Raw genomic sequence first — 21,085 nt, 5'->3', positions numbered from 1 at the left:
GTCTGATGAAGAGGAAGCTAAGAGACAATCTCATAGCAATGTGTAACTATCTGTACAGTAATTACAAAGATAATGAAGCCCAGCTCTTCCCATTAATGCCAGTATAAAAAGAGGCAAAAGTAGTGAATTGCATATGTGTCTTCAGGCTGAACATTGGGGAAAAAACAGTCAACAAGAAGCTGGATTGCACTTGGAGAAATTACCCAGAGAGGTTGTGGAATCTCTGTCCTTGAGATTTTCAAGACCCTGCTGGACAAAGCCATGGCTAACTTGATCTAGTGTTAAAAATAGTCCTGCTTTACATGGGTTGTTGGACTATATAACCTCCCAGAAGTTGCCTCCACACAGAATTTCTACAATTCATTTTCTTAACATTATGTAAGTATACTTCGTTCTCAGTGTTCATTACTATAAAATCGGCAAAAAAATGTAGGCTTCTAATGGAAGCCTAACTTTCAGGGAATTTTCAAAACTGAAGAGACAATATCTGTTATTTAGGAACATAAGAAAAAGACAGGCTTCTTTGCTCATGACATCTAATCCTTGTTATCATAGTAAACCATAAACCATGTAATGACTAGATTTGACAGATTTTCTGCCTTTATTAACTGAAGATGCTGTCTACACTGAAATTCTCACAGGTACAATACTGAGGTCTTCAGGATCACTGAGATGGGAGCACAGTTCATAGAAATTAATACTCTGTTCTTAAGACTCTGTAAGCCTCCTAAATCTGATGGATTTGTTTTCTGTTTCTGCATAGATAGGAAACATTCTAATTAAAGACGTGTGGGGTAACTGTATTTGGTCAATTCATAATGAGTTTGGTTTCACAAAGGTTTTCACTGTTTGTTCCAGAGAAATAGGTTCTTTTTGCAGATATTCAGTGGTTACTTGCTCCTTCTTTGCTTTCCTAAGAGAAGTTTCAGTACCTTGTAAAGCCATTAAATCTTCCAAACTCTCAAGGCCTTTCTAAAAACCAAAGTCTTATAGGTGAATGTGTCACACTAGAGCTCAACACAAGCAGTATACCCAGATTCAAAACAAACTCACAGTTTAGATGTATACAGATCTTAGTCTTGATTTGACCTTCACAATGACTTTTCCATTTACTATTCAACAGCAACAGAACCTCTGTGATGAATACCATTTACCTGGAGACCATTTAAGTTCTTCATTTTTCATCTGAGGTTCAGTGTTGTGATATCTCATTTTATATAAAAATCTAGTGACTTATTAAATGACTTAGTGCTGCAAAGTATGTCACCATAAAAAGTTCAGCTGTATACAAATATAACAGGGTTTTTATAGCAGGGACTGCAGGAGTCTATGATATTTATCACACAACAATCCAACAATTCCAGTCCTTCATTTAAATGAAACAGAAATACAACATAAAAATTGAACTTTTTACGACACTTAGATTTTCCAATGACAGATACAGCGGGAAAATGGAAAGAAAAAAACATTATTTTGCTAATACTTACACAGCCAGGCAGTATTGCCTGTCATAGGTTTACACACTTGCTTTAAGATTAAAATAAAACAGGAAGAGAAGGAAACATTTTTGTAAAATAAAGTAAAACTAGTATGCAGTTCTCCCTCTAATCCCTTGATGTGCACTTACACCGAAAAGGTGTGAAAATACATGAGAAGAAGAATCTAAAAACGATTTAGGTAAAGAATATCAAGAGGTTGGTTATTCACCTCTGTTGCTGTGCTTGTGTCCTTCAGGTATTTGGTACAGATAGGTGATAAGTAAGTAGAACACAAGGCTAATAAAACCTGTGTTACTCACTCTGTAATGCAGTTCTTTCTGGGGCATGTTTTCTTAGAAGATTGATTAGTCCATTTATTGTGCAAGTTTGGAAAATACAAAATGATTAGACACAGCAATTTTTAAAATCACATTCTTTATATCAACAGTGGCATAGTCCTCTTGGTATTGCCTATACTCATATGAAAGTTGAAGTTCAGCCACCAGCATGGAAAAAAAATCTCGAAGGGTAATTTGACTGTGATATAATGAAGGCTGGGGAAAAAAAAAAAAAAAATAAATTAAAGATTTCTACCGTCACAGTGACTCACAAAGTTTACAGAGAAAATTCTACATGAGGGACAAAGGCAGCTTAATGCACAGAATATTGCTAAATAGATCAACCAAAATCCCATTGGGTCTCAGCCTGCTCAAACTGAAGAGAATGGCAAAATTCTGCTTAACTTCACAGTATTTCAGCATAAGCTCACACAGATCCAAAAAACTGCTGACACTGTATCTGTGTGAATGCTGTGTAGTAAGCGTCATTGGGAATGTGCAGGAAATCTGTAAACTGTGTGTTTGAGACTGGAATTTCTCTGAAGTACCTACTTAAAATATTGGGGATGACCTTCTTAAATATTACCCAATTTAATTTTCACAGGTGCAGGAGTACCCACGTTGACTTAATCTGGAGTTGTGTTTTCCCCTCACACCTAAGCATCAGCTAGCAATGCTGGTTTTGACTGAATATCTTTTCTATAAAGTAGGAATCCTGCCTGTTTGTTTTTGAAGGCAGCTAGCTAAGCTGTATCTGGAATAATGAGGCAAACAAATGCATTCTTATTTGGAAACCAGATTCAAATTCTCATCATTTCCCTTGGAAATGCTAACAGCACTAGTGATTTAGGACTTTATTCAGCAGTTGGTAAACAGAGAGATAATTAGTGCTTTTCATCCCCTTAGTTCCCTCTTTGGGCTGACTGGGAAAGGAATGCTTAAAGATGCCATGAGGACAAGCTGCTTTCCAGACCTGTCAGTCCTGTCAAGACAGAACTTTGAACTAGTAGATTTCTTGCAACAGTATTAGAAATACCTGTGCAAGCAGAATCTAGAAGCAAACCATCAGGTGATACTTAAAATGCAACTACTGAATTAATGGAAAGAAACTTGGTTTCTGTTGGAAAAATATACCACTTGTATGTTCACTGGTATGTTTTCTACCTAAAACATACTTGGAAGACAGAGTTACAGGAGTTGTGACCAGTACTGTGCCTTAAAAATTATGACTACTCTTTACTTCAGCATCCATTCCAAGCAGCAGAAATACTGTGGTTGGGCTAGGGAACGAGAAGGAACTTAATGAAAGAGAAATACTGCACAATATGCAGCTTTTCAGAGGACTGAATGTGTGTATATGAGGGGTGAAAGGGCACAGTCCAGAGGCTTCCTTCTTTCATAGATCTCTCAATGAAAGACTGTTGAAAGGTGTCAGTACAAGTTTATTAGATCTGTGCTGCTCCACCATCTCTCAACACAGAGGGATGGATTTTTCTCATTGCCTTTCATATATATTCCTAATACTAAGTGTAGTGAAGTGGGCTAGGTCCTGGAGTGTTAATTTCGCTTTAAAAGCATGAAGATGTCTTACAGTAGACAACAGCATACTCTGTCAGTCTCTAGTGCCTCCTTCCAACTCCATTCAGTTTAATAGGCCTTTCTGATCAAAATATTCCCATAATGGTACAGGGAAGGAAGTGTCATGACATGACTGAGTCTGTTCTCACCAGGGTTTTTGAAGAGAGAGATCAATACCTGAAGTGAGCTGACACAGCACACAAATGGAGCTTGAATAATTTCTGATGGCTCAAGGTTTAGAGTTGGTGTCAGCTAACAGTGGTGAAGGGAGCAGTACCAAAGTCCCGCGTCCTGTCCCCATTCATCTATGTAAAACCAGAATAAAAATACGTTGTCATTGTAATGTATATCCTACTCAAAGGACCCAAGCATTTGACATCCAATTCTGTGAGACTTTTAAAGGACAGGAACACAGACTACTACTTAGTGAACAAGTAGGATGCTTGATTTCAGTTCTGCCACTCCCTTTTTACATTCTTTGGCCTTGGACAAATCATTTTAACTATCTCTGCTGATATTTACCTTTTCACAGGTACAAAGAACACAGCTATAGTTCTGTCCAGCATTCTTTTTCTTCATGAAAAAATTCAAAACTTCCTTTCAGATATGGATAATGAAGACAATTTCTGACAGTAAAATAAGCCAAATCCCTTGAAAGTACAGTTTGATAAGAATTTACATCTTATTTGATGATTCATTTGAGAGATTAAAGCGCTTTTTTACTGTAGAAAAAAATGAACTTAAAAGACAGAACTACTGAGAAATAATCCCAAAAAAGCCTCAGTCTGTGTCTTCCTCTTCTTGAGCTCTAGAAAATAAAACATTCTGAACACTCCTTTTACCAGGGCCTTTTAAATGGAATAATTTAAGGGAAAAACAAACAGCAATTGTATGATTGTAAAGAGAAATTAGCATTTTGTGCAAAAGGAATGGCAATTAGCAATGATGACATTGTGATTTATACTAATTGAGATTAAGTCAGACAAAATGGCAACATTAGTAATCATTTGAAGTACTGTATTACTCATTATACTGTGCTTTGTAAACATCTCTCTTGAAATTAAAAAGTAATTAGTAGCATTTTAGTCATTTAATTCACTGTAATTAGGATTTTAGGGAAACTACAGGCCTGCTGTTGGAAGCCTTTAAGGTTTTGAATTGAGGGAATGTTTTTTTTTTTTAAATCAGCTTTTAGTGGTGGCTCATTTTCTATGGTCCACAGAGGCAAATGGTATCATTGGAAGTAATAGGAAGGTATTCATTAAAGATGACTTGGAATGGACATATGCATCTATCTTAATTCAGTGAAGTGAATTGACTGTTTTAAAGAAATGCTAATAGGATTACAGCACCAAATCTAGATCTCAACTCAAAGTCAGTCTGGACAATGAATAAGCAAAGTTGTTACTTCCAAGGGGAACTAAGTATGTCCAGTGTGAAACAAGCTGTTATCTGAGCAGAACATGGGATATGAAATTGTCCTCCTTACATAACATCCAGTAAAGGGAGACACGTAAGTCATGTAACCACCAAGTGCCTTAAATAAGCAAGCATTTGTTTCTGAGGGCAAGGTATGTCTGAAGAACTAAACTTTTCAATGATAAAAAAGATACTGGCTGAGTATGCGGCATATTTGACACCCACTAGCATGGGTAGTCAACTGGTTCAGGCAAGGTGTGAAGCCCATACCCTAATGTATCCCATTAACCTTCAAAGAACTTGCTGTTCGTTGCGCTTAAGGCCAGTGAATGAACAGGCTGTGAAAAGAAAAAAATGTGCCTAGTTTATCTTTGATTTATCCACGCTACCCCTCTACTCATATATGTGTCTGGAGCAGTTCTGAGCTTCCACCAAAACCTGTGTCAATATAACTTTTTGATTATACACATTCATAACTAAAGTTTCTTTGTATTCACACTGCTGAGCTACAAGCTCAGAAATAGGCTTGAGGGAAAATTTTAGAGAATGTTACAGGACAAAAATCAGTACTTTTTAATTATCCTGCTTTTTTAAGAATAACTCTCATTTGCTGTTGACATAGAACATGTCAGGAATTATCTTGGAAAGATGTTTGGTCCTCTGATATCACCTCAATGGCAAATGAGATCCCAGTATTTTACGCATAGCTGGATGGAAGTGTCAGAATAAACTTAGGTTCATTAGCTGGCACCAGAGCTGAAGCATCTGCCACCAACTGCTTCAGTCTCTTACTGGATGATAGCTCCACCCCCTAACCACTCCTGGTTCCAAACTTCTACAAGGCACATTTGGGCATCCCAGTCTGACGGCTGGTTGGTTTCTTCAAGGATGTCTATGGTCAGGACATATTCAGTCACTTCAGGTGACAAGTTAGTCATATTTTGGGAAGTACATATTTACAAAAGGTTGATAAAGGTATACTTTATACCAGACTTTACTCTCACTGCTAGTTCCCAACAGGCTCCTAAGGTTACATCCATACAGCCTATGCTGGCTTTATGTTTCTCCCTTCTGTTGTCTTATATCAGCTTTGAGAATGTAATGGTCTCTGTTAGTCATAACAATCTGGAAGACAGAGCAGGAGAATTCTGTTTCATGAAAAAAATTTGGAAATTTGAAATCTGTTTAAGTCTAATGCACAAACCCAACCTCATCTGTCTACAAAAGAAAGTGGGAAAACACAGAAAGACTAGCCTACTCACAGCCCAGTGGCTGCAACACTGCAGAAATGCCATTTAAAGAATTCAAAGAAGGACCTTGGAACCCAAGTGCTGAACATCCAACTCAGATCTTTTGGTTCAAGGAGACAAATGTTTTATTTTTTTGCAGTCTCTCCTGTTGGGTCTGTTTCAGTGGTACTAAATAATTTAGCACTTATTGGGGCAAAAAACTGTCTCACCACTCTGAGTCATACACATGGAGGAGGGGAAAAGTTCAGAATTTGCAAACTGGGACTTTAACAGGTCTCATGAACAACAAAGCTGTTTAACAGGGCTGAATGTCTTCTTATTCCACCAGAAATTATGTAAGAAGCTCTAGATCAGTAACTTATGTTTCTAGCAAAAGTAATAAATATATAATCTGAGTCAAAAATTCAACCACCGCTACTAAAAACATACTGTGATCTCAATGTATATTAAATTATGTCAGGAAACGAAAAACATTGTAGGATTGTGGCAAGACATCTAGCTCTGTCTATCCCCACAGGATACCCACAGGTTCAAGATGGCTTCAAAATGAAGATTCAGACCCACTGTATTAATTATAAAATAATAACAATAATGGAACCACAGTGGTTGCTATTTTATCTTTTTAATTTCTAAAATGAAAATAGTGCTTGAAAGACTGGAGTAAAGTATACTTGTCACGTTTATATATATGTTTACTTAGTGAAGCATTAGTTTTTCTTAAAAATACAACCCCAAAGCATCATGGTAAGTGCATCTGATGTCAATAAAATATAAATTACTAGAAACAGTGGTTTGGTTTTTTTACAGATGGGTCGCAGAAAAGGAATGGCAGAACAGGGTAAGACTGGAAGGGGGGAGAAAATGCCTGTCAATTGGGAGGATGTCTATTTTGAAATTACTTCTAAATGTAGAAACTGGATTTTAGCAGCAGATTCTTGTAATATTTGGAGCTGTGCAAATGAAGTAGTGGGAAGCACAGAAAATAATTTATTCTAAGAATCCATATTCCCTCTCTATGAACTGCACTGTTGTCACATTCTCTACTCTTCATTTTGAAAATTAATCTGCAAGGGCTACTACTACTGATCTACTTTTCACTACACTTTTACAGGGCTTTCTTTGGACAAATCTCAGCGGTTTTGTTCTGTCTCTGTCTCCGTGCTTCCTTTATGTAATCCTTGTCCAATTTTCCTTCTTAGCTGTTTCTTCAGTGGTTTTTTAGCTATTGGACAGAGTAGAATGAAGAGGATCTAATCTGTAGGGCTCCCTAGTGCTGTCATCACAACCTTGTGCTATTGTCATTTTAGATGTGATCCCTTTTTACACTGTTATTATCCCTTTATTGTTTATTCACAAGTATATTTTTTTATCTACCTAATCCTTCAGTTTGGCTTCTCATTCTGAAATCTGCTCTCAGATATCTTGTCATCAGTTTAAAATGTCACTTGTGCAGAATCAGACTCCTAATTAATAACTGGTCAGAAATTTTACAGTGAGCTATTATGCCAAAAAGGAGACTGGGGAAGGAAACAGTACTATGACACTTATTTTTATGCCTGAATTGATTCTGATCCCTATAGAAGCCAAATCACCTGGCGTATGTTGAAAATGACAGGTTACTCTGCTGCCTTCTGGAATTATTTTGGTTATTGTTATTTTAAACCATGAAAGAGTGTCTCTCTGCCAAGGGACATCTCCCTTTATGGCAGATGCCTACCTGATTTTGCAGCAGTCACAGAAAGTGGGATGAGAAATTGACCCAGAGTATTTTACATGTATCTGCAGGATTTTGTAGGAAGCCAGGAAGACTGGGTAGCAGCAAGTGAGCATATTTAAACAGTTTTCTATAATAATTCAGAGGCTCCTTCTATCACTGCATTCTTCTGATTAAAGGGATATTAGGACATGTTTAATCCCCACAAAAAAGGTAGAGCTTGAGTTGGTTGACTATATAATAATGTCATAAGCAGTTTTGTCCTGACTTTTATATCATTGTGTTACACCTAAAAGTATAAACTGACTTGTGCATACCATCCACTCTATTTATTATTCAGGTTTCTTTTCTGCATTATCTCCTACTTCAAATTAATTTTCCACCTTTTATTTCTTTAGATGCTTGGATTTACCTCTTCATTTTCTTCTTTGTGTTCATTTCTCATCCCATCACCAAATTCTACTAGATGGAACACAAGATTTACAATTTGAAATCAAGCTACCCGATCCACCATGTTCAGGTAGCTTCAGAATTAGATAAAATGAATCAATATATCTGTTTTCTCGTTGTGAAAGAACTATTGAAATTCTTCCTTATTCTTCTGAAAGACTGGCTTTCCAAGAAAGAGCTATGTAACCTGTAAAAGTTTGTTGCTCTTATGTATAGTAAATAAACAACCCCAAACAGTTGCAAACAGCTTTGGAAAGAAGATTCACTCAGTAATGCATTAAATCTATCTCTCTGTTAATGTGTGCCTTATCCATCTGTGAGAATGTGCCTGTCCTTAGCTAGAGGGCTTTGTATAGAAACAATGCCAGGAAGACAAAAGTTTATGATCCATCAAGGTCATTCCTCAGGATAAAGTATTTGGTAGTTAGCATATTGATAATGCATCGGAATTAATGAACGCTGACATGCCGCTTTAATTGTCACCATTTGTTTCTGTAATTACTAGTGATTCTACTGTCCAGATTGCCCTACTACTTCCTCAAGCTCCATTAAAACACTTCCTTTCTGCTGCACAGGTGATTTCTTTTCTCCTTTTCCTACTTCTTCTGCTAAAGACAGTAATCATTGGCAAGTTACTATCTAAATAATGAACATAGAAAAGGATGGGCTGCAGCTCACTCAGGGCTTTAATGATCTTTAAATCAAACTATCTGTTTTCTTCACAAAAGCAGCAGTCTTGTAATTGTCATTATGCCAATTAACCAAGAGTTCAACTTTCCTCTGGTGCTTGGGGGTAAAACTGCCAAACCCATTTAGCAGCTGCCAAATACGCTCAAACATACAGAGAGCAAAAAATACACAAGTCAATGATGCTAGAGTGCTGGGAATTCACCTGAGAAGCTGCAGATCGGTGGCATAATATGAGGGGGGCGGGTTATGGATCTGGTTTTAACAAAATGCTATTCGTGTTAATTTTAAAAAGGAAATTGATAGCTGGCATGTGATGATAGTTTTATGAGGGCTGATAATGTCTACTTTATATTCCGCTCCTTTTATGCCTAATTCCTCTTCCTTAAGGAAATTTCTTTTTTATTACATATGCCTTTATTTATGTAAGAAGAGCTGGATACAATTCCTAAGTCAAGAACATTTCTAGATCAGCTTTTCTTTCCTTCTGTGAAGGAACAAATTGTGCCATCTGCATTCCAGCTGGAACACTAGTCTTTTTTGGTTTGAAGTGAACAAGGCTCCCAAGGCAACAGTTATTAGAAAGAGTCTGGGCAATACTGTTTCTATGTCACTTTACAACAGATAGCTCCCAAAAAAGCCAACCTTACCTTGAAAAAGAACTCTAAACATGGCTTGAGAAGGACATATGTATGACAGGGTTTGTGTCTTTAAGCAAAAATAAGGAAGAGTGCTGGATCTGAATGATACTCCATCTCAAGTCCTAAACTACTATTCTAAGGTTGTGGTTATTTCTTTAGAACAGCTGATTTTATAAGACCTCTATAATACTGAATTTTTATTTGTGTTACCTGTAAAATTTATTGTTGGTCTACTGAACACAGTGTAATTACTCTGCAATTACTTTGATGTTAAAAATTGTAAACCAGCCAATTAACCTTATGACTACAGGAGTGTGTAGTCAGTACAAGTAGCAAAACGTGTTAGTTCAGAATAATGGCACTGCCACGTCCTGAGTATGAAACTCATGGGATAATGATGAAGAACTTGATTCTGTATTTAACCTCTCTGTTACATGAATTAAGTGCAATTACTGATATAAAAAAATGTATCCATTATTTAATTACATAGCAGTTGAAGAAAAAAAGAAAAAAATCTCATAAATTTAAGATTCAGGGACACAGTCTTAGAACTTGATTTAACTACTAAAGACAATTAATCTCCTTCTGTAGGCAACAGAAAAAGAAACCTTCTTGAGAGCATTTTTAAGACCTTGCCACAGTTTAGAAGACTAGGGCTCTATGTTTCTCTCCTAAAGTTTCAGAGCAGACAGATAGATGGGCACAGTGTGTGCTATTTGCATAACAAGACCAATAGCCCAAGTCACACATGCTGACTGTTGGTTCAGTGTGTGCACAGTAGATCCGTACTTTGATTTCTGAAGGACAGTTAATTCAGTCAAAGGTGTCTGCCTTGGTTTAGCTGTCTGGCATGGAGACATCTCAGAGAAATGACAAATTTTCCTTCTTCCTTTCACAAAAATTCAAAGCAGAAAGAAAGGACGTGTCTGGAAATTCCAGATGGATAGTAGTACTAAAAAGTCAGCTACTGACCCCTAGCTAAGTTATGTACTTCAGGAGATAAAAATTTTATTAATTCTGTATTAATCCTTCCTATTACTCCATGTTAAAAAAAGCAACACAGAAAAGCTGAGAGAATTTCTTCCGTGGCAGAGAATTCAGATCCTGGAGCTTACAATTGGCAATGAGCCTTCTTGCAATGTGCATGGCTCAATACCAGATCTAAGTAACAGCACAAAGATGTCAAGAGTTTCTCCAGGAAGTCTGGCCCACCCATTTCAGAGTAATGTTCTGTTATTATCAGTAAACTCTATATAGTTCTTTTCTTAAAATATCTCTCTCCACTGTTTGAATAGATTGATACTAGTACAGCACAACTGCTGCTGCTAGCATTTCTCCTGTTACAAAGTCAAAATCTTCTCATAGATTAGGAAGCTGGGGTTTGTATTAACCATAATTAGAAAGGTAAACTACAAACAAGTAACTTTTTCTCCCAAAATTCCCGCTGCAGTTTTAATTTCTCTATTCTTATTGAAGTATTCATTACATTACTATGTACTGCTGCACAGTTATCAAACTTCACTTAATTGGCAACTGCTTTCTAGTCATGGGTAAAGATTTATCTTGTATGGTATAAGTAATACTTAATATGTTCTTTTAAAATAAAACACAAATAACACCAAGTACTCTTAATCAGTAGAACTCAAACTATTTTCCAAAAGAACCGCCTTAATTTTCTTTTGAGGAATCTGAGGCACAGACTTGTGAAATTAATTCCCAGGATTTTCAGAACCGTAATAGTAATAAGTGGAAAAGCCAGGAAGATAAGTACTCTCTCTTGAATTCAAGGGCAATGCTTTGTTTACCAATGTGCATTATAAAAGTGTAACATAAAATACTTTGTTCAGAAGTAGGAGTAAGTGTAGAAATATTTGACAAGAAAAAATAGTTAAGAAAAATAGAACTTTACTAAATCATGAATCCTCCTTCTCTTGCCCATAGAAAGTGATGATAGCAACATACAAAGACAGTCACTCATTTTACATTAAGTACTCTGTGGTTTTGACAGCTAAATTTATTTGAAAGAGGTCTAATCCTTTAATAATCTAGGAACCTGAAGGAAATTAATGTTTAATGTGGTGTCTTTCTAATCACAGTCAATATCAGAGCAGGAAGATGCTCTCCTGCTTTTCACAGACAAGAAACTCCTCAATCTTAAAATTAATTTAAAATTTTTCTATTAATTCCTACCAATCACAAACCACATCACTAAAAACAGCCTCTAACAAAGATATTTAATCTCTTTGTGTTATGGACTTCCACCAGATCCTGTTAAAATATGTAAGTTAAAAAAAAGCAGCCCACTATAGACTATTTTAATAACTGATAATGGCAGCAATCCCACGAGGGTTAATTAGTCAAGTGGACACGCAGGATTAAGCACAGATAGAATAAAAGAGTGGTAAATTTGAAAATATAACCAAAGGTGTCACGAGGTGTACATAGTCCCCTGGAGATAAAAATTAATAGTAAAAAAAGGAGGAAATTGAACTTTGGAATTATGAGAGAGAGGGTAAAAGGGAAAGGCAGGCCACAAACTCTTAAGCTACATAGGTGATTAAAATAATATTGTAGGAAGTATGTCAGAGGAAGCACGGTCCCAGAAATGAACTGGTAAGAAGTAATAAGAAATTACTGCATTAGAAGTCAAAACTTTAAGAGAATAAATGCAAAGAAGAAACCTTGCCAGGAGGGATTCTGTGCAACAAACAATTTCAGTTGAATGAAAAGTCAGAAACTATATATAAAAATGGCTACAGAAAGCTCAGTGATAACTGTATTAATGTTTTAAATTATATAACTTGTGTTTGGACTGACTAGAATTGTATTATTTATAAAATGGGTAGAATAAGCACTGCTTTCTGGAAGAACTGAAGAGAATGGTAAATATTTAAATTAATCTCCAAAAGTAAAAAAATGTAGGTAAGAAGTACTTTGAAATTTTACGTACTCTGGGACACTCGGAGGGAAGTACACAGGCTAACAGAGTCACCGAAGTTCTTTAATAAATTACCTCAAATAAGATTCTTGACATATTGAAAATATTGAATCTTGACATTCTTGAAAACTGAGAGCCCAAAGGTTATGCCCAAAACCCACAAGTCCTTGGAGAAGACCTAAAGTATTTTAGCTTTGGCAAGATACCTTGACTTTTCTCTAAAACACCTTTGTTCTAGATAAGCACTTTGTGAGACTTGTTCGAGTCTTGGCAATACCTGAAAAGGACACATCAGCCCGTTGCACAGGCTGAAAAAGCAGACTTTGTCCTCTTCAGAGGTCTGCTTGGAAAAGTACCATGAGATAAGGCCCTGGAGAGGAGGGACCCAAGAAAGCTGGTTGATATTCAAGGATCACCTCCTCCAAGCTCAGGAGTGATGCATCTCAACAAAGAGGAAGTCAGGTAAGAATGTCAGGAGGCCAGTGTGGGTGAGCGAGAAGCTCCTGGACAAGCTCAAACACAAAAAGGAAACCTAAAGAGGGTGGAAGCAAGGACAGGTAGCCTGGGAGGAACAGAAAGAATCTGTCTGAGCAGCCAGGGATCAGATCAGGAAGGACAAAGCCCTGACAGAATGTACTCTGGGACATCAAGGGCAAGAAGAAAAGCTTCCATAGCTATGTCAGTGACAAAAGGAAGGCTGGGTAAATGTAAGCCTTCTGCAGAAGGAAACAGGACATCTGGGTACCGAGTACATGGAGGAGGCTGAAGTACTCAATGACTTCTTTGTCTCAGTATTCATTGGCAAGTTCTCCAGCCACACTGTCCAAGATGTGGAAGGAAAAGGCAGGGACTGGGAGAATGAAGAACGGCCCACTCTAGGGGAAGATCTAAGGAACCTGGAGGTGTACAAGTCCATGGGGCCTGATGAGATGCATCCATGGGTCCTGAGGGAATGGGCTGATGAAGTGGCTAAAACACTATCCAACATATTTTAGAAGTTGTGGCAGTCCAGTGAAATTCCTGCTGACTGGAAAAGGGGAACCATAAACCCCATTTTTAGAAAGGGAAAAAAGGAAGACCCAGGGACCTACAGGCCAGTCAGTCTCACCTCTGTGCCTGGCAAGATGATGGAGTGGATCCTGCTGGAAAATACGCAAAGCACATGGAAAATAAGGAAGTGATTAGCAACAGCCAACACAGCTTCTCTAAGGGCAAATTGTGCCTGACAAATTTGGTGGCTTTCTACAATGGGCTTACAGCGCTGGTTGATAAAGGAAGAGCAACTGATGTCATCTACCTGGACTGTTGCAAAGCATTTGACACTGTCCTGCATGACATCCTTGTCTCTAAATTGGAGAGACATGGATTTGATGGATGGACCACTCGGTGGGTAAGGAATTGGTTGGATGGTCACACTCACAGAGTTGCAGTCAATGGCTCAAAGTGCAAGTGGAGAGCAGAGACGAGTGCTGTTCCTCAGGGGTCAGTGTTGGGACCAGATCTATTTAACATCTCTGTTGGAGACCGAGACAGTGGGATCGAGTGCCTCCTCAGAAACTTTCCCGACGACAGCAAGCTGTGTGGTGCGGTCAACACGCTGGAGGGAAGGGATGTGCCATCCACAGGGACCTGGACAGACTGGAGAGGTGGGACCATGCAAACCTCATGGAGTTCAACAAGGCCAAGGGCAAGGTCCTGCGCATGGGTCGGGGCAATCCCAAGCACAAACACAGGCTGGGTGAGGAGTGGATTGAGAGCAGCCCTGCGGGGAAGGACTTGGGGGTATCAGTGGATGGAAAACTGACCGTGAGCCAGCAATGTGCGCTCACAGCCCAGAAAGCCACCCGTGTGCTGGGCTGCACCCAGAGCAGTGTGGGCAGCAGGGCGAGGGGGGGATTCTCCCCTTTACTGTCATGAGACCCCCCCTGCAGTGCTGGGTCCAGCTCTGGGGGCACCAACAGCAGAAGGACACGGACCTGCTGGAGCGGGGCCAGAGGAGGCCACAAAGATGATTGTGGGGCTGGAGCACCCCCCTGTGAGGACAGGCTGAGAGAGTTGGGGGCGGGGGGGGGGTTTCAGCTGGAGAAGAGAAGGCTCCAGGGAGACCTTAGAGGGGCCTCCCAGTGATTAAAGGGGCTACAGGAAAGATGGGGAGGGACTCTTCATCAGGGAGTGTAGGGACAGGATGAGGAGTAACGGTTTTAAACTGAAAGAGGGAAGATTTAGATTAGATCTAAGGAAGACATTCTTCCCTGTGAGGGGGGTGAGGCCCTGGCACAGGTTGCCCAGAGAAGCTGTGGCTGCCCCCTCCCTGGAAGGGTTCAAGGCCAGGTTGGATGGGGCTTTGGGCAACCTGGGCTAGTGGAAGGTGTCCCTGCCTGTGGGCTGGAACTAGATGATCTTTAAGGTCGCTTCCAGCCCAACCCATTCTATGATTCTGTCCTTGAAATTAACTGAAGTCTTCTGGGGTCTTCAACTGAAAACCCTGTCTAGAGGATGCTAAGTGGGAGTTTCTTCCACAGAAAGCTAAAGACCTGAAAAAAGGAAGAGGACACTCAAAGATATGTGGTGAATTATGGGAATGCTGATAAAAAGATACAAACTAGTGAGAGCAGGAGATGAAATTTTGAGGAAAATGGATAGTTGGTTTTGGAGGTAGAATATTACATCAAGGTTTCTGACACATCACAGGCATCCTGGAGAAGAGGAAATGTCTGAGAAAGAAATACTGAAGAAAAATAAGTTCTTGAGGTAGCAGTGGTTAAGAGTGGCAATTAAACCACTTCAAAACCAGAATGAAAAAGGAGAAAGGTAAAAAAGGACAACAAGGGCACAAGTATTAGGTCCTGTTGTTTGGCGTAGGCAGTGCCTTCTCCTTAAGAAGCCATCTCCCACTGTGCAGTCTCTCTTCCCCGTCTGCTGCCACTGAGTTGTTTCAGTGGCAAATGGAATGCCTGTCTTGAAGTTTACTGTGCCTTGGAGCTCAGCAGCTAGGAAGCAATACAGAATTTCTTACACTGCCCTCTTGTAAAGCACCAGCAGTTCATGGACTCTGATTGAATTTATTTTCATAGCAGGACCTGAGGTACACAGTGCATCAGCTGTTCAAAGATGTGCTGCGCTTCTTGCTTGTTTTCCTCTATTATATTGAATAAAACAGCAGGAGCAGCCTCCCAGCACAGCCCCTCCAGTCAACTGCTCAACCTAGCAATGACTTGAAATATATGTATTACTGGCCAAGAAAATACATGTTACGGATGGCAGATGAAGAGAAGCTGTATTTAATAATTTTCAAATATATTTTCTCTCCCTTTCTCACTACCTTTTCTGTTTTGTTCTAAGCCATTGTGCTGTGCCACTCATGATTTTCTAATTAACTAGCACAAGCAAATTTGGTGCTTGCCTTTTATTTCTTTTAAATCTCAGAGAAAATAGAAGTGTTTCTGAAGTAAATAAATCATTACTTTTATTCTTCAAAGTAAGCTAAGGCTTGTGGCCAATTATTTACCTGTTTGCCCAGGTATAAAAAAGGCAACTTGGGATATTCCTCTGATGGACAACTCCTGAGAAGTCCAGTGGGAGGCAGAGGAAAAAGTTAGCCTAAGTTAAGGAGTCATTTCAATATCTTGAGTAACTATGATAAAAATGTGCAGATACTGAAAAGAAGCTGTACAAAGAGCCAATGGAAGGTCTGCAAAAGAGAAATAAGTAAATTGTAGAAAAGAACATTCACACTTTTCATAAACAAACTCTTCTCTTAAGAAGATACGACAACCAGAAAACATCAGCCTGGCAAACTTCTGAACACTGACTAATTTTCTTAAATCTAAGATTTAGTTGTTTGGAAGCTGTTTTTTCTAGCCAGCTGGAAGGGACTACCTTACCCCTCTCCTAGAGTTCTACTTCTTGTTCACTTTTGCTGTGTCACCTTTGATTTATCACCTGCCAAAATGGGAGGAAGAAAGGAATGCATTCCTGAGGCCAGAATCAATACCTGTTTCATGCCGAGTGGCAATAGAGTAAAACTTCAGGGAACAAATGTCACCAAAAATATTTGTGTTGGAATGGTTTGCTTATTGTGAGGTACATTTTCATCTTTAAGATGGGGTTTTGCTAAATGCATTGAAAAACTGTAGTAAAAATGTGTATGAGATAGCAAAACTATTTTTCACTCAGGGAGATTTTAAGAAACTTATAAAATAGAAGGAAAATATTGTGTGTTTTTAGGAAACATTTTCAAGTATTTTATTTGTATCTGTAGTCAAGTTATGAGAACCATAGATGTATTTTTTGATGAAATCTTTGTAGGCCTTACTGTGGTAAAAGTACAGCAAAAGTAAAAATTTCAAAATCCCTCTTCGCTGATTTTCCTCCCATGACTTGCAATACCACACCTTTTCTGGGCCAACATCTCCATGGACTCTCCATTACTAGCAGTATCAAGATTCAGCGTCCCTAGCTCATTATGCATTCTGCTCCTACTAAGTCTTCTCATATCTTTGCACTTTACTAAAAGTGGAAGCCACTACATCATTTAATGTTTTTTTCTTGAATGACATTTCTTCTGCGTAATGCCATATACAGAGTTTCTACATCTTTCCCTTGTCTTTCCCTCATCCTTTCCATATGCTATTGTGGTGGTTTGACCTTGGCTAAATGCCAGGTACCCACCAAGTCGTTCTATCACTTCCCCTCCCTTTCCCCTTGTTTTCTCAACAGGGCAAAGAGGGGAAAGAGAATAAGATAGACCAACCCTTGTGGGTAAAAAAAAAGCAGTTTTAATGTAAGGAAAGTGAAGCAAAGGTCCATGCATGGAAGAAAAAAAAAGAAAACCGATTTATTCTCTACTTCCCATGGACAGGCGCTGTGGGGCCTTCTCAGGAATCAGGGCTCCCATACGTGGAGGGGTTGCCTCGGAGGACCAAGGATGACCTCACCCCCTCACCCCCTTCCTCCTTTTCCCCAGCCTTATACTGAGCAGCCGTCACATGGTCTGGAATGTGCCTTTGGGCAGTTGGGGTCAGCTGTCCTGGCTGTGTCCCCTCCCAGGATCTTGCCCACCCCGTCCCACTGGGGGGGAAATGTCGGGAAGAGCCTTGGTGCTGTGTAAGCACCGCTCAGCAGCAGCCACAGCCCCAGGGTGCTGCCAACACCCTGCCAGCTCCCAGCATAAACCACAGCTCCATGGGGGCTGCTGGAGGGGAAAACCAGTTCCAGCTCAGCCAGACCCAGTACAGCAATGCACTCTGAAAACTCTTTGAAAGTCTCCTTGGATCATATCTGAGTCAAACTGGAGAATGGTTTTAGTTAGTCTGTCAGCTACATGGACTCTTTATCTATATTGGTTAACTTGCTTTCCCATCCAATTGTTTACATATGAAATGAAATAAAATCATTCCAGTTTTTTTCCCTTTCTTTTCCTCTTCTGTGGGTTACCTCCATTGTGTGTTTCCAGATCACAATATTTTTAGAAAAGAGGTAAGTAGTACTGGACATACTACAAGCTCTTGTTAATTAATAAAAAGGAAACAGAAGTTCGATCTTCTTACACAACTGAGAATATATAACCATATGTTTTAATTCCTTCTCCAGAGAGGTAGGGAGAAAGTGGGATTGGACTAAATTAAATTCTTTCTTAGTGGATTAATTTGCCAGAATGTATCCATGTATATGTGCGTATATACACATATGTATGTTTCCCATACATTTCCACCCAGATGCAGTTTTTGAAGTGGAATAGAAATCCATATGGTAATTTCTAAATCACAAGATATTTCACCCTGATGGAGGTGAACTATTATGATGTACACTCATAGAAGGATCCAGTTTGATCAAGAACTCAAGAGGAGCTACAAAAACAGTTGTATTTGCTTTTCTATGTGATATCCTATAGCATTTGACAGGCACAAATGTATCTCAAGTCATTTCAAGGTTAGAGGACAGGCTGAAGCAGGGAACCAAATCAGTTTGCAAAGCATCTTTTTAGTCCTGAAACTTTATTTCTTATAGTGTTAAATAAACTCCTTCAATAGAAAAGCTTCCTAGTGAGCTGAATATCATTCCTGTCAGAAAATCTGTGAAGTCTGCACTCTCTAAAATGCACTGCACGGATGGTAAAAATGAATCAGGGGGGGGAAAAAAAAAAAAAAAAAAAAGTATTTACATGCAAGCAGCAGAAAGCATGACAATTTTAATGTCTAAAGCAAAACTTATAAACAAAACAAGTCATAAAAGGTACTATCTATATAATTCAAAAGCCCTGCACTAAAAAACGTACTTGAATAAAGACTTTTAATAAGCAAGGTCTTTGTTTTGAAGTGTGCTGACTAACCATCCTAAAGATCAATGTATTACATGAGTTATTCTCACCTGTTGACGTTCTCGTGTTTCAAAGGCCATGCCACAATATTACTCCTCAATCAATTGGGTACAGTAAGTCTGTGGCAGACCAAAGGACAATTTTAAGGTCAGAAATAGACTAAGAGAGGCCAGAAGTCTAATCTTAAATCATAACCTGCTTTGTATGGCTCATGGTGAAGCAATCCTTTAAAATTCTTGAAAACAAAATCATATTCTTCAGTAGTATTTACTTTTCAATCCAAAACCCAAGAATGAGCTCAATTTTCAGTTCTGTTTTTTCAGGTATGACAAAAACATCATTCATTTCATAGTTCAGGATGTTAAAAATGTATTTTATCTAATGAATCTAGCTCTTACTTTGATATTCAACATGATGGATGTCTTACAAGACTATTGCTTTTGGAAGGATCCTTCAATTGGAGGCAGGAAAGCTCAGGACATAAAACAGCCTTATAATCTAGACAAAAGTTTGGATCATAGCTATCACAGACAATGCAACTGGTTCTACTTCCTTGGCCATATGTTACTGCAAAGAAAGATGGATAGATGCAATTTTGAAAATTAATATTATGCCACGTGTTCAGTTACCTATGGCAGAATCCAGAGTAAAATAAATCTCCCAAATGTATAGAACCTGTAAATTAGTCCTTCTCCAAAGAACTGCTAGCGTTATTGGAATAGAATATGGAAATAGATGGTATCATATATATTCTGTTGCTAGTTTAATGCTTCAGAGTCTCATTCTAAGTGATATTAAATAGCCACCACATACTCATGATATCAAAGAGAACCAGAAATTCATTCCTCACAGTTTGATTTTATTACAGTCAGAAACAACATGTACCCATGAAAAATAGCCGAGTTCCTTTAGAAATTATAGTCTGTTAAAAAAAAAGCTAGAGCCAGAAATCTATCTGTCAAGTTTAATACAATCGCACATGATTATTACTTTAGCTAATACATTTCAGGTTGTGATGGCCAGCTAATACAGATATTCCCATTGTCAAGACTACTATGTTTAACATAGTTGATGTTATTTTATTTACCTGCAATGGGGAAAGAGGAAGAAAGAACAAAAAGCATAGAACAAAATTAATATTTTCTCACATAGAATAATATTTTATTAAAATATGAAGAATCCATTATTAAAAATTAACACCATGCACAAATACTCGAAATCTTAGAATGCTAAGAAGGTAAAGTCTTTGAGATAAAGTTTGTGTGCCATAATGGGGATGGCAGCAATACAGACACTAGGAGTGCTTGGGTGCATCTGCTGCTACAGTTTGCCTGGGAAAACTGAACTAAGTTTTTTGATGTTATTTTCTCTATCCTATCCTTTTTGACAATTTTAACTAGCTCTCACCTTACACATATAATATACAAGTTTTTATGCATTAATTTTATTCTCTGACTGAATTATTTAAAACTGACCAGGATCACCAAGAACCTTTATACTAAAATTTTATGATTCTGAGGTTGATTCATTGTTTTGAAAATACATAGTCTTAGTCTTTAATTCAAAACACCTTAAAAGTATGTAATTTATTCTTGCTTTATCCACAAGACTGCAATCTGTTGGAATGCATTATGTTTTCCAGATAAGGTAAGATATTGCTGACAACATTGAGTAATATGTGATCACTTTGATTTATATATTCTTTTATCTTTCAAGATATAGGAAAAAAGTAAGTTCCATTGATACTGCTAATAATATATAAATCCTTGAACATTGTTTCTAATTTGGACATAAAGCCTAAATATTGAGTCAATATTCTGATGCATGCTTACAAAGCTAAAGAAAATTGAACTGTAGAGTGTTTTGATCATCCAAAGATCCCAAAGAATACGCTAAAATGGAGTTATTCTTCATTCTCAGATAAATCTACACTGGTTACTTATCAAGTGATACAAAGCTAGTCTGCTGAACCAATTCTGGGTGACCTTAGCCTCATTTATATCTCTTAATTCGGATGCTTTACTTCAGTGGTGGGATTTTGAAAAATAATTCTGTATAAAGATTTTATTGTATCTGACACACAGCATCTCAAGTTTAAATTAGGCTAACAATCTTTAAAGATATGAAGGTTTCCAATAGTGGTTTCCAATTGGAGTTCCATCATCTTGCCAAATATCCTCTGTTGTCTTCCTCAAAATGGAAAAAACCCACAGAATTTTTAAATTTACATGACAATATCTGTTTGGGTTTTTAAAAAATATTCTATGAAACCT

This window comes from Athene noctua, chromosome 6 (genome assembly GCF_965140245.1).
Source record: "Athene noctua chromosome 6, bAthNoc1.hap1.1, whole genome shotgun sequence".
Lineage (NCBI taxonomy): Eukaryota > Metazoa > Chordata > Aves > Strigiformes > Strigidae > Athene > Athene noctua.
This window is presented reverse-complemented; position numbering follows the sequence as displayed.